At 40.1% G+C, this 10,000-nt stretch overlaps 1 protein-coding gene across 8 annotated transcripts in view; it reads left to right on the forward strand.

Moving 5' to 3' along the window:
- The window catches only part of LOC137975401 (A-kinase anchor protein 1, mitochondrial-like), a 50,188-nt gene that overhangs the window by 31,929 nt on the left and 8,259 nt on the right, over positions 1–10,000 (forward strand). For 7 of the 8 annotated variants that reach the window (XM_068822514.1, XM_068822511.1, XM_068822510.1 and 4 more), the window contains one exon: positions 4,227–4,323. The gene's annotated coding sequence lies outside the window, so the exon portion shown is untranslated. Of the gene's footprint in view, positions 1–4,226; positions 4,328–10,000 lie in introns of all 8 variants that reach the window. The other variant, XM_068822509.1, reaches the window with a different exon arrangement.

Here is a 10,000-nt window from a genome sequence, read left to right on the forward strand (position 1 = left end):
TATCTCTTATTCCGTCTTTTTTGTTTGGACGAATGATTTAGTTTTGATGGCCCGACTTCCCACTCATTTGGCGAGTCAACTACAGTCACCTTGACCAAGACAGGTTGCCTCAACATATAAACTCCTCTTCGTCCATCAAAGCGTAATTAATTAAACAAGAAAAAAAAGCAAACAAATTGTCCCGTTGACAAAACATGGTGAAGAGATGCATTTTCATGAAACATGTAAAATTTTAAAATTTGTAAAAAAATGCGTTTCTTCACCATTATTGACCCACCGCCATTTGTGTCTCATTTTTTATTAAATCACCTTAAAATAGACAGTGATCCAACAAGTCTTAAACATGAAACCAACCGCTAATTGCGACTACAAGGAAAAAGAGCAAAAACCACCTTGATATCACGTGTAACACAGTTCAAACCTCGAGATATTATTTTACGTAGTTGAAGGAAAACATATTTTTTAAAAATCAACTTCAACGCGTTTGGTTCATAGTCTGTTTTTTTTTTAAGTTTCAAGATCGATTACTTCGGATTGTAAGGCTTAACCTGATTTAATTCCCGCTTGAATGCAAGGAAGATATATTTTTACTGAGGCGAGCAATACTCGGAAACGTCTGTTTCAGCTGTGCGCGATTCACTTTGCACCTAAGTTATTCCAAAATAGCGCCTCTGTGTACAACGAATAAGCCATATTCTGTGCAGAGGAATCAATTGAATTTTGTTCTGTTTATTTAGAAAACGGGAACCTAATAACCGAATATTAATTGGTTTCCTCATTTTCCCGGAACAGTTCTAAAAGAATTCATTATGAACGAAGTGCTGGCCTTTTCTTAAAAGCATCCGCCGTCTTCACTCGATAGTCAATGATATCATTTAGTTGGTTACCACCCGAGGGGCAGTGAAAGAGGCTTGATTCTTCATTGTTCCGGCTTCAGTTGTCTGTCTAGGGTTAATAGAAAAACATATAACACTTTTTTCAAAGGTTAAGACAAAACTAATCGATGGTGTTAACACATTTTGAGCCAATAAAGCGATCCAGATTTGAAATAAGTTACGTTAAAAACAAGTGCACAATACATTCTGCGTACGTCGTTCTTAACGACGAGCTTTGGAATAAGTTACGTTAAAAACAAGCGCACAACACTGAATTTTGATATATCGAAAGTGGGCTATTATGATGTAGTTTCAGTTGTTTGTTGGTAGGGGATTCGTGGAGAGAATCACGGAAGCAAATGACATAAGCAACGCGAAAGAAAGCTAAACTTATCACAACCTTGGAATCACTGTAAAAGGTTTCGAGACATGAACCTTACGGGCGAGTGACGACATCTGTATGCTGTTGTAGACTTTTACAATACGGAACTTTTATATCTTTATGAAAACTTCGTACAAGTCTTTTCTTTTATTTTTTTGCGTTTTATATGTGAATCTTTCCGGTGAATTAAAAAAATGTATATTTTTTTGTTTCGATAAAATTGAAATATTGGTGCATGTTAGTATAACTCAACGGCATTTCCTCTCTCGCTTTACTGAATATCTGGAAGACTCGTAATATGCGTGTGAAGAAATAACAAATCCAGGAAAGAACGCAGCCTTTCGATGTGTATTTCGGTTATTAGAAGGCAGCTGTGTTACTACAAGGTGGGTGGGGCTGGTCGAATTGAGGGACGGACAGCCACCGGAAGTCAGATGCTTTCGCCAAGTGTCTCAGCCCTTCAGTATCAAGATGATTTTATTTGAAACTTCGGACAACGCTACTTCTCAAGAATGCGTTTAGTCCACTTCTGTTTGCGTGCCTGGCCGGCGTCACTCGAAAGATTTCTACTTTACGGCGGCGGCGTTGTTCAGGGCCCGGTTGTTCGAAAGCCGATTAACTTAATCCAGGATTAGCGTAAATTTTTGTTTCATGTTTTCAACTTTTTGGTGACAGTTTCTTTTGCTTATTTTTGTTCTTCAAGATTGACCTCTTCTAATATAAAGTTTTGCAGAATATCAGCGTTGAACAGCTTTTGGGGGTAGAGAAATAAACTCCTTGGTTAATTTTTAATCTAGGATTAGGGTTAATCGGCTTTTGAACAACCGGGCCCAGGAGCAGAATCTGATCTCATGACAACCGTTATATTGGCTTTGACTACGTTTAACCTAAGCATCAGTAGCTGGCGATATTGTTGGCGTGGAGAATGGGGAGAGCCGCTGTAAAATATTAGTGTTTCACAGCGTTCATCCCCATTCTCCGCGCGGCTTCGCCGTTCGTTAATTTGCCTCTCTCACCAACAATACCTTCCGGCTACGCAGGCTAGTTTAACCTAGGATCAGTGTTAACCGTGTTTCGAACAAATACCCCTAGCTCAGTGCTTATTTCTTAAAAGTCGTTCAGTTTCCACTTTAATTCAATTGAAAAACTACAACGCGTTTATCCTTAAAAAGTTAATTCGGTTTCAACGTACTCAATTCAAGAAAGGTCACTGTAAAGCACTGAAAAAAACTCCAAATTCCTTCTTTTTGAAGAGGCTAAGGAAGTTATCAAAATCTAGAGCCATCCGTCATATGCAGTATCCATAAACTGCACAAGGTCGAACAAGGTGAACATTATTGCTAAAACAAGAGTCAGACTCAAGAAATCCCACTTGCGACCAATTGGTCAGTTATCTCGTGTCCGTATTAAGAGGGTGTTACGGCGCCGGAAATTCCGGATAGCGCTCGGAAATGGCTCGAGGATGCCTGCTAACACCCACTTCTCGGAAGTCCAGGCGGTGCAGAAAACCATTGGTTGTAAAACGACATCCTGTCCACATATTCTGAAAAGCAAGTCTTTTACCATGCGTGTGTCTTCAAGAGAACCGAAAAAAACAATCGTAAAAAATAGTTGTGAAGTTTGATGCCTGAATGCGACTTTCCGTTTAAAAATATGGCAGAGGCAAACATGGAGCCCGAAATAACGTAGGCCCTTGATGTGCTGAAGCTTTCTAGAAACGCATATTTGTTGATCTGGCCCCGGTTTTTCCGCACTATCCAGAGCATAAAATATACTTCACGTGAGACGTTGTCCAAACTTTTTGTACGCGCCTTTACTTAGATGCAGCCTAGTGATTTAGGACGCTTGCCTTGAGATCCGGAGATCCCGGGTTCAAGACTCAACTCGTTCTGACCACTGGTTGAATTTGTTCCTGGTAGTCCCTGGTTCAACCTCTCATGCAGCTGCACTTCAGTTGTAAATAACCAACTGGTTTGCCTCTGGCCAGTTGGGATTCTTAACAGTTGTTGTTGTGTTCTGTCGTTTCGTTAACTGTGTTTCATTGGCCCTGAAAAGTGCCTGTGGGGACCAGTCAATTAAGTATTGTATTGTAGAGTATGCATATTCAAGGTTATGCGCGCAAATACAAATATCTTTGAACAGATTGAAAATGTTGGATAGCGACTTATCCACCGGATAAAGTTATCCAGCTTTTGAACAATTGGGAGCCTGGAACCCGTTTCTCGAAAGTCCCGGAACTTTACGAGTCATTTTCGGGTGTCACAATTTCCTTTGTGTCTCAAGAACGGAGAGGATTTAAGTCGTCAAACTTCACCTTCACAGTAATTTTTCTTTTTGTTGCCTTTAAAACATGTTAAAAGACCGGCTTTCCAAAACAAGCGGCTGCCAGTTTCGCAAATGGCTTTTCCGGGGCCCGAAAAGTTATCGGGAATTTCGAGAAACGGGCCCCTGTTCCGGAAGGCTCAACGATGTTTTGGGCCTTAAATTGATGGTCAAAACTACGATCCATGTACTCTGAAGAGGTCGGTTTTCAACATGCTAATTTCAAAAGAAGAAAATCAGTCAAAATAATTGTTTCTTCCTGTTTGCCAGAAGATACAGAGAGAAACTAATGGGAGCGCTGGCTCGTATCTTTAAAAAGTCTTGTTTTTACAGCAGAAAAGAGATCTGATAATAAAACAGGGCCCCGGTTTAGAACCAACTGGCAATGTTTCTTTTAATTCCTTTGCAAGTGATGTGTGTATCGTACCAGTATTTTCAGGGAATTTGCCGATTCGAAGTTGCGTTATGTGCATTTCCGTTATATTGCCATTTGCGAATATTTGTCGATTTTTCTTCCCCGTATAATGGTAAAAATAGCGAGTTAATTCGTTTGTACAAGGTGTGACCAATTTTGGTGTTTTTATAACATACAGACAGTCTGCACCGGAACATGTGTAACAACGCAATTCTGGGAATTTTACTTGCAGAAGTGATATTTAAAGAGCAAAAGCATGATGAAGTACCGGTTCCTTCGCAAATAAGCCGGGCTGCTGAACGTAACGAAGTCATTTCAGACGGTCGAAGGTAGGTATGTTTGCATGAACGATTTCTATTTATTGCTGTCAGGTGTAAGTTGGTCTCTAAGAAGTTAAATCTATACAGAGGCTCCCCAATCTTCTAAGGGGAACGCGGAAAACGTTGGCATGCTGAAGTCGCATCAAATAGGCTAAAATAGGGTCAGACAAGAAAGAATGCGACATCACTCAGTGGAATATTGTTTTATTGATGTGAAATAATCATAATTTCCACCGTAAAGCAAACACCAAGATATACCGATGTTCACGTTTGTCAGATATATTTTAATCTGGGCTTGGGTTTTACTCTCCCACTGACGCAATCCTACAATTTGATTGGAAACCAAGCCTTTCAAGCCAATGGACTTAACTATTGGAGGGTAATGTGAAGTGCTAGTTTTCTACCCATATTTACCATGTGAGCGTTAGTCCTACTAATGGTAATGGGCCCACCCAAGGACAGAGAAAAACTCTGAACAAGGTGGTGGCGTGGTTAGTTAGGTAAACTTTCTCGTTAACCCTTTCATTCCGGCGATCGAAACGTACATTCTCATAACTAGTACCATATATATCTTGTTTTGCTAGTCATGAGTATTTGGTGTTACATCAAGGTCACAGCTCTTAAGCTTATGATAATCCTGTCTGACGGACATTTCATTGAAATTGTGAAGAAAATTTACATCTCTCCTGGGGGACAAATGGTTAACGGGAGAGATTGGGGACGTGTAGATTGAGCAGTTCCGGTAACGAGCCTTGATTTTCCTGTGCCTTGACAGTTGTGCTCTGATTGGTAAAGCTACAAGTAGCATTACGTCATTTATTGCTAAAATCACCCTCGTCTAAATAATTGTAACACTAAAGTTCTAGGCAAAACGGCCGCTACATGATCCTTGATATTCTTGAAAAAAGAACAAAAAAAGATTGAGAAAATTCAGTTTGCTCTTACAGTCACTTTAGAATTTTAGTTTCAGGATCAATGAATATTGAGAAATAATCCCCTCGATTTACTCGACATTATTTCTTTTTCGGCGAACTATCGCTGAATGGACTGACTAAGAAAATATAACCGTTTTTGAACTTGATCGTGGTGATATTGAATTCCTGAAGAAAAAAAAAATAGAAAGGACAATGTGTTGGGACTTTACAAAGCGCGGTGGAAATCCAGCGCCTTAACATCTGGATCTCACCGATTAAGCGTGCGCAATGAGTTTGCTGAGATAATCTCACCTACATACGGGCAATGCGTATAATCTGGATCAGAATTCATTAGTTACGAGTCAAGTCCGTTTGCTTGAACACAGAAGCATAACGTTGAGACTTGAGTGTTGATAAATGAACCCGGTTTCCTTATGGGCGATAGGTCTGTCAAAATCAGAAACTTTCTACATCGGACGTGTACGTATTCCAGATGGTCGTCAACGACACAAACAAATGTTTCCCTGAAAATCTTGCAAGACAAGAGATTATTTTAGTGGGAAAAGTACGCGACACGATCCGATCGCTTCAATTTGATGGGACAAAACGTAACGATGGTGTCTCACCGATATAACCGCAGTTCATTGAGTCCTGACGAAACTGTATTGCCATTAGCCCTTTCCTTCTGAGAGTGAGGCCGGCCAGACCCGTCAGTTTGCAAAGAAAATGAAACAATCTGAAGGAACGGTTGCGTGATAATCCCTCGCATTCTTCAGGAGAAGTATGTATCACCCGGCTCCGAATTGTGTTAATTTGAAGGCGTTGTAATCTGTTGAACGCCAGACTGTTTTGCTCGTTAATGGAGACCGCTTCAGGGATGAATGGGATGAGATTGTCGCAATTCGGATAGCATAAGTAGATTAAACTCGTCCAAACGGTGTGCCTTCAATCACCGGAGATGTCGGCGACAAATGCTTCCTTACTATGTCTTCGTGGTGGCATTATGGGATCGCCTATCGCGAGGGAATCTGTCTAAAAATTTGCATTTCACCCGTGTTGGCACGTTCCTTTGAGAACAACTAACTACTTGCTGTTTGAGCAAAACAAATTTTAATAAAAATAGCACTCTGAATGTAAATCATTCTAAGCTTAAGCGGTGGTCATAAAAAATAAGAAAAAAACTATCCAAGGCCTTCCTTTAAGGCAAGCTTCAAGCTCAAATTAATTAATGAATTTTTCATAGCTTATTTCAAGGAAGTGCTTCTAAAATTATCCGTAACTTTGAATTCGTCATGTTCCTTTTTTAAAGCGTTTAAGAAAATCCTAGTTATCGGAGTTGCACAATTACATTCATGGATTTATCTCGAATTTAGATACTTGTTAAAAAAGGCTATATGTTTGAGCAACTTGTGCCATTGACTTCGTGTCAATCCAGTGGATTATGCAAGCTTTTCGAACAAGGAAGTAATCATAAGCGTGAACATACTGAAAGGGCGTTTGTGTGACACTTTCATGTTCATTTCCTTATTTCGGCATATGTCGAACACGTGTTATGCTGAGAGGTGGAATTTCTTGAATTTGGGGAATATAATTTTTGTTCGTTCGACTTCGACGATTAAAAACGAAGGACTTGTAACAAGTCTTTTTCGGGGATAAGGTGATGTTTTTTGAAATAGGAACCCTAGAAGAAGAAAGCACTCCTGTTATATTTTCTCGGAGTAAAGTTCGGATGTTTATCTTTGTGGAATTATGTTTCGTATTTACGATTCCATCCTGCTCCACGGTAAGTTCTTAACGGAAGATCTATTTATGTCAGTCAATTAATCGCCCTCTTTTAAGAAGAGTGGAAATTAAAACATCATTTGGCGACTGAATTGCAGATGTTACGAAACATGTTACAACTTCCGCTGGAAACCACAACTTTTCGTACAGTAAAATTTGAATGACTCCACACCGTTTCTGACCTGAGCATTCCAGCTGACTCAGTCAACATATCATTCAGTGGGCTTTAACATCAAAGCCATAATAAAGCATACGGGGTTATAGTCAAGAGAAGTACTAAATCACAGCGTTCGCGTGAATACCCTTCATGTTAGTGTTTGCGGTTCATAGGTGAGTAGCTGTAGTATCAAGCTCTTTTTTATTTGATTAGGCATACTGACACCTTGTGCTTTTGCAGCGCCAAAAAATGTACTCCTAAGTAGGTTTCCTTAAAACGATGACACGCTAGGATTTTAATAAGAGACTGAAAAGCTAACTTGAAAAAACGAAAATTTATGAATCAATATATAATTTGGTTTAGTTCCAAGTGCATCCTTATGAGACTAGACGATCGCCGATCGGGAGATTTTTCATTTGCCCCGTTTGCAGGGCTGGTAAAAGAAAACTCTCAGAGGTCCTCAATTCTTTAACTCTCTTAGTTTTGAAATTCAAAATGCAACAAGTATCCTTTTCCCGTGATCTGAAAGCATTCCTCTTATCATAAATATTTCATCGTTTCCCTATTTGCTTTACATTTTTCTTAGCCTAATCTATGCTTCATACAATTATCTAGTATATTTTAATGTTTCACTGTTTAACAGCAGCTCTACCTATGAGCTGACATGTATACATCTGTTAATACTTCTTATATCAATTAATTGAGGGAGCTTATCTCTTATGATGGGCTTTCTTTAAGTTCTGTACTGAGACTAAGCAATAAATATGAACTTGAACTTAACATCGCCTTTTGCAACATGATAAAGGGACCAGCAGTTGCGTCGGTATACTGCTCATTAGCTTTCATTTGAATTGTCGCAGTTGAGGATTTCAGCCACAGATAACATCACACTCCATAACAAATAACGTAAAGGACGGAAGGCACTCCTCTGCAGTCCTAAAACAAAGCTTTTACTTTAGCGAATCAATTTTCGAAGACGCAGGTAACTGAAGGAGTCTTTTAGGTGTGAATTAGGACGCAAAGAAACACGACTGAATTATACGTCACTAACGCGGGAAAACGCGGTCAAGCATGTCTTGTTTGCTGTCATGCTCTTTCCTTTGATTGGCTGAGGAAGTTTGGCGGGAGATTTAAGCGTTGCGCCAATCGTGACTAAATATTTTTCACCTCCGTAATTTTTCATGTATTGAACCTTGTCAGTCCGACAGTAGGATGTCCTAGACAGGGTTGTTCTGTAAAGCAAAAAAGCGAAGAGTTGGCGAAGAAAAATCCATTAAGGCACTTTTGCCTGAAGTCGTCTTAAGATACCCAGGGTTCTCAATAAGTTTTGGAGTAGACGGCTTAAATATAAAAGTAGGCGGCGGGAGAAGCGAGTGCCACTTGTTTATAGCAAGTTTATGACCGAAAAGTAGACGGCTCTAAATTTAAAGTAGCCGGTTTTTTAGCCGGCTGCCGGCACTTAATGAGAACCCTGGATACCATGCTTTGAGCGAGTTCGTGATGGTGTTCACTGGAAACGGAGAACAAATCGACCGACGTGAATTTTAAGATGACGTCTGTGTGAAGGAAACAAGATCAGGCCGCATGGGCTCGGTTTTAGTAAGGAAAACGGCAACGTTAACTACAACATCCCTTCCAAATCAGTATAACTTAGCGTTATCGTAAGTATTCCATCTTGTTAACCTCGAACAATAGGGGCGAACTGTCTTACTGGATTTATAGGAATGGTTCTAAAGAGAAGATACAAATTGAACGATTTCCTGTTGTATGCTCACGTTGTCGTCAAAACCTGAAATTTCTCGGCGTTGTTGTTCTGTAGACTACGACGAAAAATGTACTGAACATTTCTCCCCCGTACTTGTCGAAACTACTGCGTGAAATGACCAACAGGCCTGGCCAAACGCTCGCATCATTTCAATGCAACATCTTGCAACATTGTTGGGCACAACATATTGCATACGTTTGGCCACCCTGTTGCGATATCATTTGATATGTTACAACATGTTGGATCAAATTTGAAAACGGTCAAATTTTTCGAGCAAAATTTTGGACGTTGCATGATGTTGTACTCGTTTGGCCACGTTCACGTTGCCCTAGCGCATGCGCGTTAGGTCCACTTCTTGTGCGCAGGAGCCTGGGGAACATGAACATTGACATGTTGCGTTGAAAATGATGAAAATGTTGCGAGCGTTTGGCCAGGCCTTAAGGTTTTGACGACAACGTGGTCAAAATACAATGAATCTTTCAGTCTCGCTCTTTACTTCAAATTCCGTCCGTACCAATCCAGTTATAGGACACTTCGCGCATATGAGTTGGGCGCCAATTTAGTTTTGCGCATGGTTAGTCCTTGCGAGCAATTATTTGGTACCGTAAATGTGTTATATAAGATCAAAGGTAAATCCATGGCTTTTCCAAGGCAGGAATTTCTGAACGCATTTTTTAGGTAAAGTTCTGCCAACTTTCAGTTTGCGAATGTCATTATTACTTTTGAATCCCGAGGAAACACACAAATTGCATTGTTTCCGGGAATTTTAAGTCGAAGATGACTTTCGAAATTCTATTCAAATTAAAAGAACTTAACTTTTGTCAAGTTCAGGGTCGTAACGAAGTATATTTTTTCGTAACTGATCCCATATTTTTACCCAAAATTTTGATCCCTGATCCCAAAAATGATGACAATTTTGATCCCTGAACCCGCAAAAATTTGATCCCTGATTCCATGAAAAATACTGCTGATCCCGATCCCACGCGTTGTGATCCCAGATCCCCAGGGTTGTGATCCCTGATCCCGGCCCTTTTCGGGCCTTTGATCCCCGATCTCATATACCTCGTT

The sequence above is a fragment of the Montipora foliosa genome, chromosome 11 (genome assembly GCF_036669935.1).
Source record: "Montipora foliosa isolate CH-2021 chromosome 11, ASM3666993v2, whole genome shotgun sequence".
Classification (NCBI taxonomy): Eukaryota; Metazoa; Cnidaria; class Anthozoa; order Scleractinia; family Acroporidae; genus Montipora; species Montipora foliosa.